The 23,332-nt window shown below is 39.7% G+C and overlaps 1 long non-coding RNA gene across 1 annotated transcript in view; it reads left to right on the top strand.

Moving 5' to 3' along the window:
• LOC124157825 overlaps positions 1–23,332 on the top strand; it is a 180,592-nt gene that overhangs the window by 74,159 nt on the left and 83,101 nt on the right. Inside the window, exon 4 of the long non-coding RNA XR_006864657.1 lies at positions 17,708–18,071. This is a non-coding gene — a long non-coding RNA (uncharacterized LOC124157825). The remainder of the gene's footprint in view (positions 1–17,707; positions 18,072–23,332) is intronic.

Here is a 23,332-nt window from a genome sequence, read left to right as displayed (position 1 = left end):
CTACGGTCGAATGAGTGAAGAAGAACACGCGAAAAACTTGAGAACGGCGTAACGGTCGTCTTCATTATCTCGTCACGGGCGAAATATTTGATTGGTAAATTTCATTATATATTTTATGGATAGAACGACATGTTCGCATTACAAATAACTTCTTGAAATTAAATTTTATCCCTTCTTTGATTTTTAAAAGGCCGAAAGGTAGATTTCTATTTCCAAGGTGTTGAAAAGAAAATGAGTATCGGAGTTACGGATGCTATATGTAAAAATATTTCTAAACTTTTCATGTAAGGATACTTTTATATTGTACCTCTTACTTAAAAGAAACCAAAAAGACTAAAATCGTAGTTTTGGTTTATTTTAAGCAAAGCACAATTTGCGTCATTGTCAAACTTCGTAAAATAGTGTAAAATTGTTTTTACTGCAGGTAATTTTGGTTATTACTTAAACGCATTGAGATCCAAAAAGTAAATGTTTATGTGAAAACAAAATATTTTAGTCAGTGTTGGATATTCATAGGGCAAAAATCCATTATCACCTGAACCTTCGAAAATTACATATCTCGCCTTAAACTTTCCTGATTTGTTTAAAATATTAACTTAATCCATTTTTAAACATAGCACTCTATGTTGACTTCTTTGACCACTTTGTAAATATTGAGTCCCCTCTCAGGAGAGATTTTTGTTTAAGCCCGTTCAACCGTCAGGTAAACACTGATTTCCCCGAAAAATATCGGTTTTTTTTCTACCCTTTGGTTATTCTTCGCCAGTAAGCGCTTCCCGAATTAGCTCACCTTCCCCGGGAGAACAAAGTGATTGATTCATGAGTTTCTGCGGCGGTGTTGCCATATTTAAAGGGTTGCACAGTGTGGATCAATGTGGCATATAGATTTCTCATCTTTAGGCTTCATATGGTTCAAAGACATTGACTCTTGCAAGTCATATTCAGCAACACCCCACTTCAGCTCCCCAGTATTTTTAACTAATGTTTTCTGCGCATGAATTCGGAAAAATCTTCAAACCTTTTCACGCGTGAAACACTTACATTCATAAAAATGTAATAATTGTAATAACTCCTATATTACCGTAATACTTGGATATCAAAAGCTTACTTCTTTTCCTCAGGCAGCAGGAAATTATATCATCGTATATTCAAGTAATGCAATTATTTTAATTGTGTATTGTACAATTTTAATTTCCTACGAAAATGCTGTTCTCAATTCCCAATTAACTACATGTATATTTAGTATTCCATCTTATTTACTTGTTCGTTTTATTATTCGTATTAAAAGCTATTCATCTTTCATTAAAAATAAATTATTTTAAGCCTCTTCTAATCTATGTCATTGGTATCCGAAGATTCATTATATTTTACGCTCGTTTGGGAAAAAATAAGGTTTTCTGGCGCCGAAGTGTACGTACCGCTTATTGATGATGTTGTAATTCACTTCATTACTAGGCGGAGCGGGTTTTTCGCTCCTGTGTGCCTCGACGTATAATAAACTCTCTGTTAAGTGCTTCATTTACGCGATAATCAAATTAATTAGATGATGTGAGCTTAATTAGCGGTAATTTCATGGTTCATGTGATAGTCTCTGTCTGTGACATTGATGTGCTCAGCCATTTTCGCGCGGAGAGCTAAATGCGGCGCCGGCTTGCTCTGCTATTGATGCCTAAAATCGAAATGGCTTTCAGCCGATCGCAAGCGAAATGGAGTATCCAGAAATAGATGGGATTCCAGTTCCAGGTCAGCGATCCCTATTCCTCATAGCGCTCTAGACTCCATTGAATATTTTTCACTATAACTCTTGTGTTCTTGTGTCAATGAATTTATTTTTAATTGAATGTTAGGTGCTTGTTTTACTCCCAAACCAGTGTTTTATGGCAAATATTTCCCAGAACATTTTATGGGATAGGAATAAAATAATGATTATTTTTTAAATAAAGATTACGAGCTGAACAATTGTGTTTACAAATGTATCCATTCGACCTCATAGTAAGCGAGTAAGAATATGTATACCTAATAAGGAATGACTCGTTTTGATTGCCATTGGGTAATTACTTATGTTGACATGATTTTTTTTATTTTTTAACTACAAAAACTATAAACCTCATATTTGTGATTTTTCCTCGGAATATTGTAGCTTGCCCCTTCAATAAGATAAGCAATTGCATACCATTATGTTCGAATAATTTTGTGCTCTTGATTAGCCTTAGAGATGTCTATGTTATTTTTTTATAGTAAATAACAATGACCATATCTCATTTCTACGTCATGGTGCTCTTTACGTACAAGAGTATAGATTGGAACTATCACGTAAATAGATGAATGAATGCCTGACAGCATCACGAGTTCGTGAGTAGCTGGTTAATTTAGGTCAGCTTCCGTCAGACCTAGATGAAATACTTTTTTATGTGCCTCGAGTGTCATAATTTCCATCTGCCTTCTCCTTTAATTAACGTAGAAATTTTGCACATTAGTTTTTCGCAGAATCTTCACTAATTACGAGCGGAATCTCTACCCTGGTGTTGGTCGGCTCCCCTTTCCAAGTTTCCTACGTTTCCGCTCGTGCACTCTGGGCATTTGCCTTCGCCCACATTCCGAGCGGGAGACGCTCCGCGATGCATAACGCGCTGCCAGAGCACCGAGACTTCCGCCGAGCGCTGCTTTCCATCACCCCCGCACTAGGCGCGCGCGCGCGTAAAACAGGCGCGAGGGAAGGTGGATTATGGGCGCGAAAGTAACCTCTGAGGAGGAAAAGTCTCCTCTCTCTCTCTTAGCTCATTCTCTTCGTCCAACGTCGCCTCGCCAGCCGTTATTATTTCGACCTCTCTTGCCGTCCTATTCATCATTTTCAGGCGCACGGGAAGCCAGGCCGCCGTTCTCCTATTGCACTCTTCCCTGACATACATGAATTTCCATGAGGAAAAATTTTCCTGAACCGGGAATTGAACAACGGACCTTTGGCTTTCCGTGCCACTGCGAAGACCCCTACGCTATCCAATACAAATAGTTTTATGAATTCAGAGACCTGAATAGCGCAGTGGTCTGAGCCATAATAAAGGAAATGTCCAGACGCACAGAAAATAAACATACCTACATGTTGATTAATATTCATTAACTTAACCTATGGAAGTAAAATACATGGGAAGTATTAAAACAAATTTACATCCATCGAAAAATAATTGTTAGATTTTTCAGATTATTGTTATTTTTCAGCATAAACTACTACCATGTCCTATAATAAGTTGAAATCATAAATAATGGCGAAATACTGTTAAAATCTTAATAAGAAATTTAAATAACCTTCATCTAAAGATTTTGAGACAATTATATTTTGTGGTCAAGAGCCAAAAGAAGTTACTACGGAAAAGCTGCCGGCCGTAAGTGAGATCGCTTCATCCTACTGCCTGAATCCTCTTTCAGACCTTTCTGAATCGGGAGAATTCCTAGGCAGTTGCTCCCTCCTGCACTATACCTTCCCTCACTCCAGACAGCCCGTTGAAGTGGGTGGGTGGGAGGATGCAAAGAGGAGTGGGATGTTTCGAGAGCCGACGAGATCCAGAGCACCTCACTCGTTCAACCCCTTCCTCGTCCCCCGCCCCTGCCTCCCCTCACCCCCTCTCCCCCTAACGGCCAGAGCTTCACTCTTCGTCTCCACACCACCTCCGCCACCCCAGACGAATTGAACGGCCGTGTCTATGTTAAGCACGCCCATATGTCGGCGCCGCCTCAAACTCATCCTCTCTCTCTCTCTCCACAACCGTACCCCTCTTTCCTTCCGGTGCACACCGCCTTCCTTCCCTCCTTCCCCTCATCTGAAGTGGAAAGTGCGGTTAAAGAAGGAAGGAGAAATTGAGAGAGAGACCGAAATGAAGGAGAGAAGGCCGGAGGAAAGTAAGGAGCTGGGATTGCGTGAGGTAGAAATCAGCACGGAAAGAGAAGGTAAGAATCCGCGGACACAATTAGGGAGGATAAGAAGATATGGAAGGAAGGATGAGAATCGTCAATGGAAGAAAGATTTGGGAGACGCAGAAAAAATGGGTTTTCTGAAAGGTTTGAGATAGGTGTCGAAACTAGGCCCAGACCTAGTGAAAGGAGTGGATGGTAATAAGTTTCATTATGAATTGGTGATAAATATATGAAGAAAATAGTACAATAGGGCAAAGAAATTGCAGGAAAATAGTGAATAGTGCAAGTAAGACACGGTCTCCGGCGTTACTTAATGGAACTGTTCCACGTTAAACAATAATAAAAATACTTTCTTATACTCCACAGTTTATTTCAAATGGTACGAACCGGGTTTCCGCGTATCATGCTATAACCTGTTGAAAGCATGATTTGCAGGTCGTACTATTTGAAATAAAGTGTGAAATATAACTAAGTATTTTTACTATTGCTTAAAATAATGAAAGGTTTGAGGAAGGAGTAGAAACGGATTAAATACAAAATAGTGAGGAACACAGAATAGGAAAGACGGAAACATTAGATAAAGCAAAAAAAATCTCGATGAAATATTAAAGCATATGTACTATTATGCATTCAGTAACCTCCTCACCCTGATTTAAAGTGTAAGGTTGTTCTGGCAAATCTAGTACCTCGACAATTTCGAGATAAGCGGATCTTAAAAACTTTTCCGCATTTCACATTTGGAAATTTTGTCACCTTATTTTCTCTCCGGTATAATTTTTAAATTTCATATTGAAGCAAATAAATAAATTTCCCTAAGTATTTTGAAAAAAAAAGACTTTCCTGAGGGACTAAGCACCCCTCCCTTGACCATTGAAAGTGCAAACGACTGATCCAATGTATCGATATATACCCACACATCTCAACTACCCATCTACTTGGTTGGAAGCGGGTGTTCTGTAGTATGAGGGCAGCAGGCGCGGTATTCACTCGATTGAGAGAGGCTTGGAGTGGGGTAGATAAGAGGGTGAGGGAAGCAGGGGTGGCCAAAGTGGTCGCCCAGTGTACCCAGGGCCCACCCGGATAGCGATCGCTAAATTTAATTGGCGATGTGTCTCCCGAACGATGCGTCGACATTTTTTCCTCGCCGCGTCTGCCACACAGCAGCTTCCCCGGAACGTGACGAACATAAATTGATCAAACTCTTTTTACGATTCGTCACGGGGTACCGGCTAATGTATTTATTTCGAGAGGGTTCAGCAGTGATGCTGGTATTTGGATCATTGCTTTGGTCGACAAGGGTTTCATCCACATGATAGTACCTATAGTAGTTGTGCGAGCGGAAATTGTTTCGTGGTTTATGATCGAATGACAATCTCCTGGGATTTTGAAACTTCTTCCGGTCAAAGGAACGCATGTCGTGTGTTGTTCAATGAGCAATTGGCATCATCTCTGTATCTACCGCTACCCGGCTTTTGTCTATTATTTTTTAGCTACTCTTAGCCCAACCCATTCTAATTTTTAATCATAATTTTCTTCATCCACTCAAGTTGGTGGTTTTCAGCGGTAACTTGCTCTTTTTAATAGCTACATGTCTCTCGACAGATATCTTAATGTAGCCCTCGTGTGTAATTATTGGCGCTCTCTTTTTGTTACCTAAGTATTTGTAGAGAATTAAAAACTATCGTTTAATGTCGATATCATTTGATATACTGCTTTACCTCGCAGTTTCTTATCCAATGATCCAGAAATCTGTTCCCTGGACTGGAGGACAGCTCCTAGAACTTGCTCGCAGGCTCAACGGAACATTTCAGCTCTCAAACCCGTTAGTTGGGACTTGAAAGTGTGTACCTTTTTCTTTATTGAGTCCATTTTATGCTGATCCTAATACTAGATTTTGCTCCAACTCTTCCTTCGTTCAAAAAATAATTCTTCCATTAAAATCTGGCCAGCTCTGCTAAATGACTATAATGACCTTAGTTTTTCGGCCATTCTCCGGACAAACTTTTAGCCGTACTGAATAAACTTCCCTCCAGATGTGGTTAATTTGTGTCGATTATGCGAAAACTTTCGTTCCCAATGTTACCGAATCTGGTGGGTGGCGCCTTCATCGCCATAATATTTTCTCGAGTTTCCTTTATTTTCCTTTCGACATAATTAGGTTCCGACGTCGTTTGCCTTGGGGGCGAAATCGCCCTCAACTCTCCAAATCTCTTCGCCAAGTTTGACCTTTCTTCCTCCAGTTCCCCCTTCGGAGTTGTAAAGCGAGCCGGAGGTCGGTGGGAGAATGTGTGCCTGCAGAATAACAATCGGGGAGAGTGGCAATGTTAGGCATGGAGATTCACCCCTATCTACCCCTACCTCCTGGCCCCAATCCTTCCACGCTATTCTCTTAGGCTAGCTTTGCGCGAAATCTTTGCTTTGCTTCTCAGCTTTAATTGTGGAGACCGATAATTTGCGGAAAATTTTCAGGAGAAACATTTTCTTTTTTTATTTATTTCCATACTACCGAATACAGCACATATTGGTCATTTTACATCGGGGTGTTCAACAAATTTAACAAGTACATGTGTAAGAACAACCATGCCCTGATTAGAGGCAACCTACAGAGGCGGGACTCGAACCCCCGACGCCTTTTTTTGCAGGATGAGGACGTTACCCCGTAGGCACCTATAATGGTGCTTTTGTGAAATGGAATAAGGCATAGCGCCTGTATTTCGAAGGCAATGGAAATACTACTTTTAAAATTTAGAACTTGAATATTTTCATTTTTTGGCGATGCAACTGTGGAAGCTCATATTAACGGAAACATAACAATTGTGCTATTCCACGCATTTTAATTTACCGCGATCGGTTCAGTGCCTCAGCGCCTTTTTTCTAATACTTTTACTTAATGGTTACAATTGTGCAGAGTTGCTTAATGATATCGTTTAACACATTTTTGGCCTTAGCGCTTTCTTAATTTCATCCTTTATTAATTAGTATCCTAAAACTGTACAATAACTGCAAAAGCGATAAGAGAATTTACGTGACTTCCCAGTGAAGAAAAAATTGACCCATATCAGAAAATTCTCATGGCTTTAAGAGTCCTGACGTCAGAACTCGATGAATATTGTGGCTTAAAAGTTTAGACTTTTATTAACAAGGTACCTGAGTCATTGTGCAAGCCCTATTGAATGTCCCTAGCATCTTTACAATGATACTAAGAGCACATTTGGACTGAATATTTAATTTTATTGAACCAAACTTGAATAACTCTGCACTTTCGTCATCTGTGGAACTTGGTGGTCTAATGAGTAGAGCCTTATCAATGGATCTCGGATTTAAATCTGGGTAAAAGCTTTGGACTCGCTCGACAAAAAAATCCTAGCAGCACTAGGTAGCCCAGGGAATGACCTGGTACTCCGACCCTGAATGTGTAATGTTCCCTTGACAGTGACTTAGTCGGGGTTGAACCACCCATACCCTACCAAACCAACCTTGGGATTGTAGCACTGAGTGAGTGACTTTTTGATCGGTAAATCCGGGAATATTACAAAAGAGGATCCTTAAGTCGGCCTCCAAATGTGTTGTCACTAACTGTACGTTTAAATGGGTTCACAAAAGTCGCCATTCGCGTCGCTGACGGGCACATTGACCCGAGTTTCACGGGGAAATAAGGTATAATTATGGGAGCAAAACCGCAAATTATATCCATGAAGACGTGATATATCAAATTCATAACTTTTCAATGTTTTCCTCGCAATGGCAAACATTATGCTGCAAAACATTGTTTAAAAAAAGTGGATCAAATTGCGCTCATCACCTCGATCATCATCATTGCGCTCATTGTAAGCCGATTAAAATGCGACTGAAGTGGCAACAGAAATCAGCCTATTCTATGGGATGGAACTGAGCCTCCTCTATGCAGTCTCTTTGGGTAAATGGAAAGACCTATTTTAAATTCAATATAATTACGTCGATGTATCGATAAAACTTTTTCCTCGCTCTCGAGAGGGTTACACTCCTCTTGAAGCTTGAAGGCCTGCTGTTTCTGCGCCTCTACTCTGCGCTAAGCTTATCGCGCTATTGTTGGAAGGGGTGAGCGAGGAACAGGAGCAGGGGATGGAAGGGGAAGCGCCTTGGGGCGTGGATCTTGGAGGGATTTTTGTGACGGCTTCTTTTTTAAAGGGGATCGCACAGCCCTCTGGGAACTTTCCTCCCACCTCGATGGCCGTCAGATAGGGGGAACTGCATTCGCCCGAGGATTTCCCCCACCTCCCCAGCCTCCTTCCCTGGCGTGGGTAATCAGGCGAGAGGGGTTGTGACGATTTTACGACCAGCCATGAAGCCTCGCCCTCTCTTCTTGCCTCTCTCTCTCTCGCTGTTGCGATGGTTTTTCCGACGGTTAACTTCTTGGATGGTGGCTAGCCAAATTCGATCGCGCTGATCCGCCACCGCTGCGGAAATACAATAAAATGAGAATGGCTCCTAACTACTTTTCAATTTAGTAAAGATTTGAGAGATTTTCTTGTGGTCTCTGTCGTTTATCGAGTTGCATTAAAGGTTTACAATTTTTTTGTTTATTTGTGTATATATATTATTTTATATTGCATATTTTATTGCATTACCCCATTGTGTTCTTAATGGAAAAATCCTTGTAGATCAAATCATGTTATTATTATTAACATCGTTGTTATTGTTTTTGTATGTATTTATTACCGGTATTAATTGAAGTTGAGGGGTTAATAAACAACAAAATTCCTTTGAAGCTACTATTTAGTTATCAGAGTATAGACTTAAGACTTAGAAGATGATTCGCTAGCCCCTATACCCTACCTAGGTAACATTTCGTTCAAATATAGCCTATTCATCTGTTAGTGAGATGATAAAGGTGGTTAAATATGATGTTGCCAAATGGAAAGAGTCAACTTACCTTTTGAATGTTTTAGAAAGGTTATCCTCCTTGATAAATGTATTCATTCGTAAATATTATTTAAGCTCAAAATTCTTGATTACTCACCATAAGTTTTCTCCGTATTTTCAATGCAATTCAATGTCTATTCTTAATAACATTCCAGCGCATACTTTTTTCATTAATTCTTGCATATGTTGAGGGCATTTGTAATTAGTCAAGTAGAAAATCGTTTGTTATTTTGAGTGGAAGTACGTATTTTTTTAAAATCATTTAGCGAGATTTTATATCAATGTTAAATCCTTTTTTTACAATTACTTAAATACACTGAACTTGGCGTTACTCTGGAGAGTTGTCGGATGTTTGTTCAATATGACTTCAAATGGCGTAACTAGACTAAAGAAAGTCAGTTGTTGCAAAAATTTCTTTCCCAAAATCCCCCTATAATCGATTTCACGATTTATGTGCGCTTGGTGCTGTGATTATATATTATAAATTAGTCTGAATTATAATTCAAGTTAGGCTTATTTAAGTTGATTTGAAAAGGACTTTAATTTTATTTTCGTTGATAAATTTTGCAAAGGCAGTAATTTGGTATTATATCGTGAGAGAAATTGAATTATAACTGTTATTACTTTATGTAGATGCGGTAGGAACACAGCGGAGAGCCCGTGGAAACAAGTAGGCACTGGAAAATGAGGAAAGAGCGGTGGATGTAAGGGTACACGAGGAGTGGAAAAAGGGGGAAAAAGAGTTTTCTAGAGCACCACTCCTTGTTTCTACGCTGAATCACTCTCTTTCCTTACGAGCCCCTTTCCTTTCAACCCAGGCCGTAAGGTTCCCATTTGCTTAGCATACACAAAAGAAAAAATAACTCATTTTTTTCTAACCTGCTAGGCTGGAAAATAAAGCTCGTGCGTTGTAAATCTCTTCTGGAAAATGAAAGGTTCTTGGAACGTAATTTTTGTTTTTTTTTCATTTTCTTCGTTTTTCATAATAGTGGATGGTAACCGCACCACCAAGATAGACGCTGCGAACTGCGCAGAGATATTTTCTCGACGTCTACGCTGTTGCTAGGCTTGGATGCTCACTGCTGCTGCCCTTTTTAATATGCTGAGTTAGCATTCCCGTGGCATTATCCGTCGTTTTCTCTGCCAGCGCCATTCTAGACTAAGAGGTAAAAATCACATTTTTATTGGTTTGCCTCGAGTGTCGCCTTAGTTTCACTTAAGCGATATCATTATCTTAGAGACAATTATCCCTGTAGTAGTTTCTAGCCATTACATTATTGTCAGAAACCGAAACGTAATGGTTGATTGAAAACATCTAGAGACCAGTTGGAACCCGGTTTCAATTTTTGCCATCGAAATTTCGCATTTTCAAGCGCTTTACATAGTGCGTCCCCATTCCTGCTCCGAAGCGCAACAAGTTTGTAAGTACACGAGTTAGGCCGTGATTGTATACAGCTGATTACGTGGTGGAATATGTTCAGCCGGAAGCTTAGCCCGGCGGCACAAACGCTAATGAAGGCTTATGGGATTTTAATTAACTTTATGGAGTTTCGAGTAATAATACCGTGCTCATTGGTTCTCGTGCATGCTTTACACCTCATAATGGTAATAATTGAAACGCTCTTGTTTACAAAAAGAGAATTATCTTGCATCCTTTGCCGGAATTCTCTTGCATTGAGTCCCCCCTCTGTAGCTCTATTGCTAAATTTTGCATTGTCCTTTATTTCATCGATGTAATCTGAAGTGCAAATTGCCATTTTAGCCTAAAATATGCGTGTATGAGTTTTCATTTTCATTTCCGTATTGCTGATCAGTGAGAGCATCGTACTGTTTCGCTTTCAACAACACATTTGACTTAAAAGAATATCGGCTATTTAGAATGTGTACGAACCCTCCGATGATGAATACTGCTTTTCGAGGAAATGTATCATCAACTGATGATTTTGATACGCAATTTCATGTCAGCCTAAATTAACGTACAAAGTTTATTTATTTTATAAATTGCCCTATCCCATGCCATTAAAACACTTGTAAAGCCCTTGGCTTTCAATGAATTTTTAATAAATGTAAAGCATTTCATTATGTACTAAAAACAGGTATGCATCGAAAGCGTTAATAAATACCGAGTGTTAATGGCTTCTTTTCGCTCATTGAATATTTAAATATCCCTATTTCTTTTAAGAGATGTTTGCCTTTTAGTTCAACCAGAAAATTAAGGTTGTGAAAGTTCCGGGCGAACTTTTTAGGTCACCAATGGCAACATATTTTACTTTATATTTTCTCATCCATATTTATAGCGAAAAACTTATGATATCCTATGCTTTCTTTGTTCCCTCTTGCCATGAATAAAGTACATTATTCTCCATGAGTGTCGTTGTCATTCATACTCAACCTATTTCTTATTCCGCAGTATCCTTTCCCAGGCAATTGGTGTACGTAAGAATGTTTCGTTGGTATAATATTTAATTAGTAAAATACCTGTTCTGTTTTCTTATATAATTAACGTTTAACCATCGAGATCAACTTAAAAGAGCTAAAATATCTCTGTACCACAATTTTTTATGCGAACGAAATAAAATTTACTCTCGAATTGAAGTAAATTTTTGCTTTATTCCCGTGAAAATATAAAATGGTGGCTTATCCAATTTAATGCAACGGAGAGTCATTTTATCACGATTTCCACACTTTTTTATCTTGTGACTCAATTGTCACTCGACGAAATATATGGACAGGGATCCCTCTGCACTGTTACCAATAATTTATGCGTTGGATTTTCTCACGTGACTATAAAATCGATGGAACTCTACTCTTTTTTTACGAGCCTCGAAGCTTAATGGGGATTTGTGTGAAGCCATTGAAATAAATGTATAGCGTGGTAGCTTTCGACAAGGCGAAACCTGACAGAAGCACTGAAGCGAGCTTGTTATAGCATTGAGTCCCTGTGTTTGAATGGGATATCATTCTTTACTCAGCCTTTGCCTAAATAAGGATCTCTGAAACAGAGTGCTTAGCTGAGAGAAAATGCCCTGGCATCATGTAGATGAATAATGCTCAAACACCCTCTTTAAGGATAAATTATAGAAATGGATTAAGTTGAGTTCTTGTTGATTAAATCTGCTTGTTACAGGAAACTACCTTAATATTACATCGTAACAGAGGCTAAATGTTTTGTTTTATCGTAATTATATGGATCATTAAACCTTAAGTTAATATATTCAACGGCCTAGCGAGCAGATTTGTATGAGATAACTGAAGTATTTGGCGTCAGAAAGTGGTTCAAATCAGGCTATTTTAAATATACCGAAATTTATTCATGATATCAAAAATGAAACTGAAATATTTTACTGTCACCAGAAATACGGCGAAGCTTACAATTTCACAAGTTTCGTGATGTTGGAAAATAAGTTGAATCTATTTAGTTACTAATGAGAAAGAACATGATCTTGATAAGCATAATTAAAAACCAATAATTTCTGGATATGCATTCCGAACTGAAAACCTTGGCCCTGAAGGAATGTGCTGGCTCCGACTCCTTCTTTTCCTTTGCCTTTTTTATACCCAGTTTTTGGTGATGCTTTTACGGCGCTTCCATTTCGCCAATGCCGCAATTCTGCCCCACGTTTGGCGCCAGCTTTTCCCCCCGCCCGCAGCGCAGCGCTCTCTTTCGCCCGTCAGTTGAGGCAAGGAAAGAGAGTTTTGGAAGGAGAAGGAAGCGTCCTGCTTCCTCACTCAGAAGTCACTCTGATGACCTCACGCCTCCACTTCAAAGTGGGATGGATGGTAGTGTGGGGGCTCCTCTGGTGGAAGGAGGAGGGAGAGGAGGTGACGACCGAAATATGGCAACGAGGATAGGCGAGAAGCGACCCGAGTTGAAAATAATAAAAAATAAAACAGACGGGTTTGGGAGGGGAGGGGTGATCGACGGTGACGCCGCCCTAGCGGCCGAGCGTCGCACTCGGTGGCCATGTGCTCAGTGACGTCATCTCGCAGCATGCGTCTTCCCACCCCTCCCTTCGTTCGCCTACATACCTCCCCTCCGTTCCCTTTCCAACCCTCGCTTCTCTTCCTTTCTGCTTCCCCCCCCCCCTCACACGCCCGCCCTTCGCCCACCAACCCAATCACTGCAGAGGTCGTCAGGTGGCGCCTTTCGCCAGGCGCCTACTCCCCTTCCCTCCTATAAATTTCACCCCACCTTTTCCCCCTTTTATCCTCCCCCGCATGCTCTCTCTCACACTACCTCCGCCCCCCCCCCCCCCACGGGCTTGTACACGCGCCCGCGCTGCCTCTTCCGGCGAATTCTGTCCCTATTTCCACGAACCGCCTTCCTCCCCTCTATGCTCTCGCGTCTGCGGTTGCACTTTCGGGAGCGTTGCTGTGTTATCCCTTCTTTCCACCTTCACCCCACACCCCCTCGTCCCGTTACCCTCACCCCACCACTCCATCCATCCATTTCCCTTCCCCCTACCCTTTCCGATATTCCTCCCTCGAATCGTACCCTCTCTCCCGTTTACGTCTCTTCCCCCTCTCGCGTTTGCCCACCGCGGAGTTCGATGCATGGATTTATTTATCGCTCAATCATCCATTAATATTTTCTCCGCTTTCCATTCAGTTCCGCTGATGGTGAAGTTATTCCAAAAAGTGCTCTTTTATGTCGCCTGTGTGCCCTGATTGCTTTCGTCATCAGGAGTAAAATGGTTTCTCGCTTGAGGAATCAAGAGAAAATTTTAGGAATTGGCGTCGCTAATGAGGAAGAGGATTTTAAGAATGGGAATGTAGAGTAAACTTTCCGGTTTTTAGATTTAGTTTTCGTTTTGATAAATTTGTCGGTGACAAGAAAGGCTGCGTATATTTCTGGCAGTATGGAAGCTAAGCTTTTTATTCCCTTCATAATGGATTCAAGCTTGTTTTACAAATGAACTCTTCCCAATATCCCCAGAGTTTATGATAAGGGAGCCAATCCAGCTGAGACCTATTCCTTGCTAAAAATATTGCCAGTAGAATTACCCCAGATTCGCATTATGCTATTGACTCGATATACAGAGTTAAGCAATTAGCCTTGTTGTGACGCCTTGACATTCAAGTTCCATTTATTCCTGTCAGTGTCCCTTTTACCTAGGAAATAAATAGTAATTTATGTAATGTGAGAGGCTGAGAAGCCAAGGGGTACAAGTGTTTTTCTTTCTTAAAATAGTTAGGCACAGAAATTGATAAAGAAATAGACAGAAACTTGTTGACCAAGGGATACGGATAATTCTCTATGTTGTGCTGATATCGAGTGATAAATCAAATGCATTACTAAATATCTAGTTCATCTCGTTTCTTCTCCTTTACCAAAATTTTTTTCCTCACTCTGGTGATAAAAAAATTACTTATACTCCATGGCCTCTCACCCCCCTCGATTGATAAATCTCAAGCTATTTTAAGTAAGTAACATTTATATAACTCCTTTAACTGATGTTTTAAATTAATAACTAATTGGAATTAATGGCCATTGATTTTCAACGACCTCCGGGATGCCTTTTCCTTCTTTGAAGGAAACGTTTTGGTGCTTTAATTGTCAAATCCGGTCACGCCTATATTAATCTTTATTTTTTCCGTCGCTCGCCCTCTTCCGTGTTCGCGCTACGATGTGCTGTCCGTGTCGCCGCTGGGGTCATTTTTTTTATTTTGGACACCTTTCCAATTTTTTCCTCTGCTGTCCTCATGTCATTTCATGCCCTTCTCCGAACCGTACCCACTCTAATGCCTTAGACGTGTCGCTGAAAAATATTTTTCGGTTGGAGGGTTTTCGTGTTACATTCCGATTTTTTCCCTTCCAACGTGTTCTGTATGGGCCTCGGAAGAATCGCGTACCGCTTTACGATCCTGTGGATGAGTTATGTCTAAGGGGGGTCAGGAGGTCACTGTGATTCCGGTACTGTAAATCTAGAATTTATTGCCGTTTTACGGCAGTAAGGTTATTACATACCCATGCGCGTACAGAACATATCGCTTCCATTCCATCTCTTTGCCGTCGCCGTATTTTACAAGTTTACATGGATTCATAACAATGCAGAGAAACTTAACGATTTTCTCAATCACCGCATTTCATATTCTGCTTTTTTGCCATCATTTCTGAGGAAAGAAGCCTTAAAAATAACGAGAAAGCTTCTGTTACGGTAAATGGTAGTACATATGTGTTACGAGTGTAAAGGTTTCGCTGCAGAGATAAGAAACATAGTTCGATTCGCGGTACCCATTACTTTATGTGAATACTTGTGTTTACTTTATGCATAATGGGGTACGTAATTTTCCTCGGCTGATCATCTAATGCTAATTTTTTATTATTTTTCACAATATGTGAGATATGAGGACTTTCGGGCTCTACTTGCAATGTATTTGACGTTTTACGATGTAAATGAAATTACCGTTATTATTAGTGGTATTTCTCTTTTCATCACGTAGCTAATAAGTGGAAAATGGGCTTCCAACCAATTGCATTCTAAGAAAAGAAAATTCACCCATTTCATTAAAATATTCTGCTGTGAAAATTACTTTTTGTTTTGAAGTGAGAAATATTTTCTTCCTTCTCTTTAACATCTTAGCCTGAATTGCAAGCCTTAAAATTCCATGCTGTTATTAGAAATATATTATTTCCATTTTGCATTAAACAGTAGGATAACAAGTAAAGTATTCAGACGCCTGTGAGTTTTATCCAATTCATCTTGTTTCACAGAAATAACGCAGCTCTTTTGTGTGGAGAATGTTTATGAAAGGCTAATGAAATCCTCGGGCGATGATTATGCAGTCTAATAGAAATCAATACGGTGAGGCAGTGGTAATCCTCCCTAATGATGTCGTCATGCTATTTGTAATTGCTTTTATTCATAAGGCACATGCCTTCGCTATCGTGAGCAATAAAGTCAGCAAGTTAGGTTTTATTATTTTTTAATTATTGATGTGGATTGAGTTTCGAAAATTATTAGGTAACTGTTCGTATCTTATAACTTTTCCAATGTAAATCCGTTACTGTACCTCACTATTTTGACGTGATTTTCTCCTTCAGATACAGGTAGTTTTGAGATCGCTGTGAAGAATTCGTTATTTACTTGATGTATGCCATGAGTTAAGGAGGAACTATGGATGACAAACTCCACATCATTTCTTTTTGCTTTTCGCTATTTGTTTTTTTTTTCGTTAAAAATGTGGGTATGTTTAAATCTTTGATCCCTATACCAAATTTTCATAAATTTTTAAACGACGAAGGTAGTTTGTTATTTTATATCTATTGATGCGTTGAGAAACCTATATCTTTATAATAAAGTAACCTTGAACGTTGCCCCGGATCATCGCTGGTCAATCTTATATCCACTTTCTTTTATTCTCCTACGCCATTTTATTTTCCTCTTTACTGCCGTTCTATCAGCCAGTGTTTAATATCTATTCTTTCCTTAATTTCAGTCCTCGATTACCAAAATGTCGATAAAACTCGGCGCTGACCACCTCGAATTATGGCTGTGTAGCCGCCTTCTTCGCGGGGATGTATGCCGACTACTTAATCATAATTGAAATCGCCCTCTTTAATTACCTGCCGACGGTAATAGTGTTCATCATGCACCATTTTCATTAGGGCGTGTATTATGGCCGTTTCGTTGTCTAGTACCTAATTACAACGGCCCCTCCAGGACGGCAACGTCGCATCGGCCGCCGCTGCCAAGTCTGAGCGACGGGCGTCCCCCACAATCCCCATGTCGGCAACCAGCCGTGCTCTTTCGTTCGGCGGGTTGCGTGACCATAGGATATAACTGGGGTTTAATTTTTGGGGATTGGTTTATCCGTTCGATAAGGGTAGAGAGACTACCATCTGGTGGAGACTTATCTTTTGACCCTCGTATTAGATTAAGTGAATTATCAGCTCCATGATGTTGATTCCATCTCTGCAAAGGCCATTTGTCTTTGAGGAGTTACGTGGCTGATTATATTAGTGTGCCTTGGGACACGTATTGGTGGTGGTCGGAGATGAATATTTTTTCTTTACAACCATTCATATTTTTTGCTGCTTCTCGCCACCGTTTTATTTCCTGATTTCTTTCTGTGTGCTTGCTATTGAGCCATTGTTCTTATGTTCGTCGTAATGTATGAAATATTTCCAAAAGACTCACAATCAATTGATGATTACCTCACGCATTGATCATTAGGAATTTCCCATGCTCTTCAAATGGAAATGTAAATATCAATTATTTTTTGCAATATAGTGCAATGTTACGTAATTGAATGCATTATTTGGTCAAATTCCATTTTCTCTGTCTATTAGGCAATTCGCAAGAGTAACTTGATTTTTAAGCACCGTGAATTGTTTGAAATTTAAGAATTGTTATATTTTTTACTTACAATTTTAATATTTGCACAATGATCGTAACGTTAGCACAATCATCAAAAATGGTGTATTATGTATCCATAAATGTTGGTAGAGACACTTCGAGTTTACAAAAGATATTAGTTGGAGCAACTGTTTTAGAGAGCGTGATGAGAATCCAAATCACGTTTAGGAGCATGCCTTTTTAAATAGAGAAAGTCAACAACCGCAGCTGAATTTTTAGTATTTTTTCATTGTGTAATACAACTACATGTATTCAATCTAGCTTATTTTTCAAGTCCTATGATCGTTTGTAATTTACCTCTAAAAGCCCGTATAAATGAGACAAAACTTTCATATTCAAAATAAATTGGGCCTTTTTATTCGATTTTTCCTGTTTCATTGTACTTTTATTTCCTTTTTGTATTAATTGGCACTCGGTTACACTGGAGAAACTTGGATTTATTCAAGTATATAAAACGTATAATACTTAATGTAATACTTTATTGACACTTTATAAATTTGTTGCCTAATGCAAGTTTAATTTCTCTTAACTTCTAGATGGTTCCCTTGGCGCTGTCGCTCCCAGTCACGTGGCCGCTGCTGCCTCACCCTCCTTTAACCCCATCCCCTCTCCTCATTTACCCCCCATCGCCTGGTTTCCATTAACCCCACTCCACTTACGCTCCCCTATCTCCTCACCCACCCCACTCTCTCTCTCTCTCTCTGTGCCCATGGGGAGATAGCTAGTGACGCCCCAGGAGCAACACAGCGCGACTGCAGCGCAAGTGTGGCGACGGAGTGCGTCGCCCCAGCGTCCTCTCCCATTGGCCTTCGGAAAGAGAGACCCCGCTCTCTCCCTAGCCAACGCAAGGCAGACCACCCGGGGATGAAGCACCGCTCGCAAGCGCCGCTGCATCGCGAGGTACGTTTCCTCCGTGTGTCGGAGGCGTTCAGTCTGCCGCCGGACCTTTATTGGTCCGCAACGCGAACTCTCTTGTGTCCCGGTCAATAGATCACCATATTCAACCCACCTAGGACGACCTCTCTCTGAGGCGATGGGTTACAATCTATGGGCTGGACTTAGTGTGATTCCCGCTAACGAGTTTCAGACCAAATTGACTACCCAATGAATCTCATCTAGTGCAAATGGTGCGTGGGTGGTCGGTTTTGGCTGACCGGTTAGCAGCCTCGTGGTATGTAGTTCTTAATTGCGGTTTGAGTGACATACATGTGTGTGAAAATGATTTATTGACTGCCTACGTTTATATAAACGTGATGTTGAAACATATGGAACTCGGAAACTCGAGTATATATTTACGTATATAATACTGCCTTGTACGATGTCTGAGCAAAATTTATTTTCAAACTTAATGAATGCATGCAATTTTTGTTGAATGACCTTGTTCTTCGCTCGCTTTGCTGTAAAGTTGTCGATATACAAAAACAGCCCTATTTTCAGGGGATAGAATTTCAAGAGAATTTGAATGCAAAACAAATTGAATAATCTTTGCTAATTACAGTCACGAATTGTAGATTAAGGGAAGAATCGGTACAATAAATATATACGAGATACAGCGGAAATTCAATCCTAGTCAGATTGCCCACAACCTATCTCCAAGGCTAGTTGCAAAAAACGACCGTGCAAAAAATCGATTACTCGCATTTCTAAAGATAAATATTTCTATAATTTTGCAAAAGTTAGCCTAATTTTTAACTTCTTTTACACATTTTTTATGGAGCTTATCCCGCGGTTTAAGTTGTTTTTCATATCCACTTAAATTGACTCGTACTCGATTTTTATGAGATATTGAAATGGATGTCGAGGAAATTAGTACGACATTGAGAGGACTCTTTGACCTAAAAATATTATCTGTTTTCACTTCCCGTTGACCTTTCATTAAATGAAACGTTGCTTCGATAGCTCGCTCCGACGACTCGTGTGTGCCCTTCTTTAATGTCTTACTCGTCCAACCGCTCTTTCTATTTTTCCATCTACTCCGAGTGTTCAACTGCCTCGTTGAAAAACGCCGTTGCTCTGCATTGCGGGAGATTTGTTGGCCCGTGATGAACGTTTCCGCTCAAATTGCCCCGTCATAGCTTTTTTTGCATTTCTTTGGGAAATCGGCCACCTGTGACATTGGCCTTGGGGACTTTTTATGTAGAACACTCTGCCCAAGAAATGGTCTTATAACCATGATCATCCGCTTACATAACTTCAACCCCTTCACATCTACATTTACGTACTAACCCTCAATCCGCCTAAATAGGCTTGTGGCAGGGGATGTCAGGACAGCACACAATAGCTGTATATCCATGCATGCCTTATAATGATTACTATGGCACTACATTTCTCTTTTGCGTAACAATTAGCGTCTAACTTTCATTTGTTTTTCCCATTTTTATTTACTTTACCTTTAATCACTTCATTACATATCGATACCTTGCATATTACATCAGTTTATTTCAATCCTCTATAGGAGTAAATATCTATAAATAATTTTTCTCGGTGAAATTATTTGGTAAGTTTCACCTCTTAAAGAATTTCTTTCATACTTTCAATGATGTGAGCAAACAATTCATGCCTTCCAAATTCTGATGTGGTAAACTTATATGATAATTTTTTAAACATACCTCTTTTTCATAATTTAACATAAATCTCTTCCGTGATCTTTCTTATCATCTTGGCCGGGTGTCTGGATAAATTGAATGCCTCGCAAAGGAAAGTAATGCAAAATCTCACAGTTATTTAACGTTCCAATCTCTTCAAAGCTGAAAGTGAAACAAGAAACATCTGTTGAAAACCCTCACCATTCACTTGATATTTTTTTAATCATTGATTATCTTTTTTCAAGTGATGTTCTGAAAGCTAGTGCCACTGGAAATATTTAACCTTTTGTATTATTTTCATTAAATATATTTTTTTATCTTGACGTGATAGAAATAGTTTTCGCCCCTTTCATTAAAATCTTAACCGCTTCTATAAATTACCCTATCAGTCATTTACTTTTTTAACAACTTCGCTTTGTTTTTCATAGTTTTATTACCCTTGGTGCCAAAGTTTAAGAGTCCATTTCATCAGATGAGGTTTTTCTAAAGTCAAATCAAGTTATTCATGTCGGATGAGAAATGTACAAGGGCCGTTCTTCCTTCTCTTTTATGACCGCTCCTCCCTCAAAAAGTTTCCCTTGACGAAATAGAAAGCCAGTCCGGGAAAAAGGATATGCGTGATCTGGCGATTGCGTTCCCGCTGGGGGATATGTTTTTACGTCAGCGTGCTCACGAAAGCAGGAGGAGAATAAAAAAAGGGTTGCACAGCTCTCTTTCGGAGTCTCTCTTTTTGGACGGTTCGAGGGGAATGATGTGTTTAGGCTTTTGATTCCGCTCCTGATTTTTCGGAAGACCTCTTCACGCTTTATCAACGGAACTAATTCCATTGTGCCCGCGTTCCTGTGACACTTTGTGACGACAAAAGTGGATTGAGGGGTGGTGGTGAAAAGGGGTTGTTTTTGGGGGTGGGGGTGGTAAGAGAGGAGAGGGAGGCTAGTGGAATGCTTGGTGGGGGGAAGTACGTGACACTTGTTGCACATACGACTCTGGTCCCCTCCCCTACTTTCCTTTTACTTCCCCTCCTCCCCCCCTGCCAACCTTTCTCTCCATCTTCCCCTTCCCGCGACCTCGATATCCCCTCCGAACATCTTCCATCCTCCCCCCCCCCGCCCCCCGATCCCTTTGCCTCTCCCAGCTGTCGAATGAAAATCTCCTTATCCCCCAATCCCTGGAGTACTTCCCTCACCCTGCTACCCAAGCCTCCCTCAACTCGGAGGTTAGTGTGATGGGCCAGATGTGTTGTGGAATTACTTTTTTGGCTGAATTATCTCTCATATTCGAGTGTTCATTATCAGAACATGGGGCTCTATAAAAGAGAGGAGACCATAGAGGACTGGATTACGTCTGCTATAAATTAAATCAAATTAACCTCATTGGTCCACGATGTTTGCTGTACTTCGTCAACAGGCGGCCCCTGAAACAATTTTATGTGTCCCGTTCTGCAAATAGATAAGAAATGGGTGTGCTCATCGTAGGAGTGTATTGATTTGATTTAATTTAATTAGTAATTTATTCATTAAATGAAATAAATAAATTTCCCGTAAAAATTCGTGTTATTCCGTCACGCTTGGTCGTGACAAGTGTCACGCTCTTCCCCCACCCCATTTCACACACCTCTCGCCAGTGGCGGATCCAGGATAGGGTCAAGGGAGGGGGCTAAGTGTGGGTTAAAATTCCAGCGGTAGTGGGGGTCGGAAAAAAATACATCTCTGTCTAGTGTAAATTGGATACTTAAGGGGGTGGGGGCTATAGCCCGCTCCCCCCCCCCCCCCCCCATAGATCCACCACTGCCTCTCGCACCCTCTCGTGTGATCTTTTACCACCGTCACCTTTAACCTTTTCCACTCCTCTCCCTTTTTCACAACGACCGCATGTGGCCCAAGAGCATGAAAAGGATATTCATCCTTTGTCTTCACGGTTCACATATGAAAACACATTAAATTCTTATTAAAAACTTAAGATCTTGAGCTCTGAGCGTTTTCGTGTGAATTTGATTATTCATATCATCAGTTTAGTCCGTGTTGCAGTCGGAAGGTTGGTTGGGATAGTTCAGATTAGAGGTCATCGAAGACTTCCATAGTCGTGTGTAATCCACGCGTTCAAAGTTGAGGTACAAGTTTCTTTCCCTAGGAAACCTCCAACTTCTGCGTTTTAAGGTTGGGGGCTATAAAAAAAGGCTAATAAAAAATAAAAAACAAATAAAATTAAAAAAAATCTTTTATTTGATACACGTGAAAATTTCAATGCCATAACGACGATATATAATGCAATTGATGCAGGAAATAACATATCTTAGAGACGTTATCGCATTAAAAAATATGATAACGTCTCTAAGATATGTTATTTCCTGCTTTTACTCGTATTTTTGCGCAATCGATTATGTGTAGATGAATGAATGAGCTGCGTTGATAATTGGTATTCTAAGTTTGAAGACAATAAAGTATATTTTTATGATTTTAAGTATGTGTGGAAGAATTTCGGTTGAACGTTTTTCATCTCATAGAATTATTGTCATTTTATAATAATTTTTTTAATTGTAATGTCTCTGATGGTGTCAATTTCTATTTATTAAAAAAAAAAGCTATTTGAGTGAATTTTTTATTTGCGTAGTTTTTATAGAGGATATTTTCAAAGCATTTTCAGTACGTCATTCCGGATTTTTTCGGGCAAGTGAACCTTGACGAGATAGGGTAGATTTTATTTCTTTCTCGAGTAAATTTGCAAGATATTTTAACCAATCTAAATTTTGTTGGCTACCAACAGTGATTCTTCGTCTCTGTTTCAAATAGGTACTTCATTCAAATCAATATTCATGAGATATTTTTCTGAATATTTTTTCATAATTTTAATAATTGATATATTCATTGACTGAAGTCATCACTTTTGATATGTTGAATAGTATCTCAAAGGGTAAAAAGTCCATTCAGTCTCAATTTGAGCGAATATTCCTTCTTTTATTATGGTAATTCATCACAAAACTGCCATAGATGAACAGGAAAATTGGAAGAAACATTTAAATTTTTACCACCTCTGCATTTGCATCGTGATAATGACTTATCCTAGGCAGTTGAAATTGATATTCTGATTGAAGGTAATATTTCCTTTGACCGTCGGTCAGCATTAGAAACAGTTTTATTTTATTATGGGCATTAAATTCCATTTTTTTATTTTCCATTGGATTTTATCACCGCTACCTATTCCACAAATACCTTTATGATCAATTAAGTGTCTGTATTCCACCTTTTTTCTTTACTGCATCGTAGTCTACTTCCCTCTTATCCACCTGAATGAAAAAAGGGAAAGCGTTTTAAAGAAAATTTCCTTTCATGAAAACTTTATAGCATCAAGTTGTTTGTTTAATTTTAGTTTTTGTGCTAGCCGGAAACAGTATTATTTTCTTCGATGATTCTGTAAATACGGTCCAATTTAACAATGCAAATCAGAATAAATCATACGAATGCTAAGGAGTCTTGTGAATCAGGAAACTCTTACCAGTATCACGAATGAATTTTATTTACGATTTCCTGAACACTTATTCCGATGAGTAAGAATGATCCTGCTTATAATTTGTCTGGT

This window comes from Ischnura elegans, chromosome 4, assembly GCF_921293095.1.
Source record: "Ischnura elegans chromosome 4, ioIscEleg1.1, whole genome shotgun sequence".
Lineage (NCBI taxonomy): Eukaryota > Metazoa > Arthropoda > Insecta > Odonata > Coenagrionidae > Ischnura > Ischnura elegans.
The sequence above is the reverse complement of the archived record's forward strand: the minus strand, read 5'-3'. Positions and strand labels throughout refer to the sequence as shown.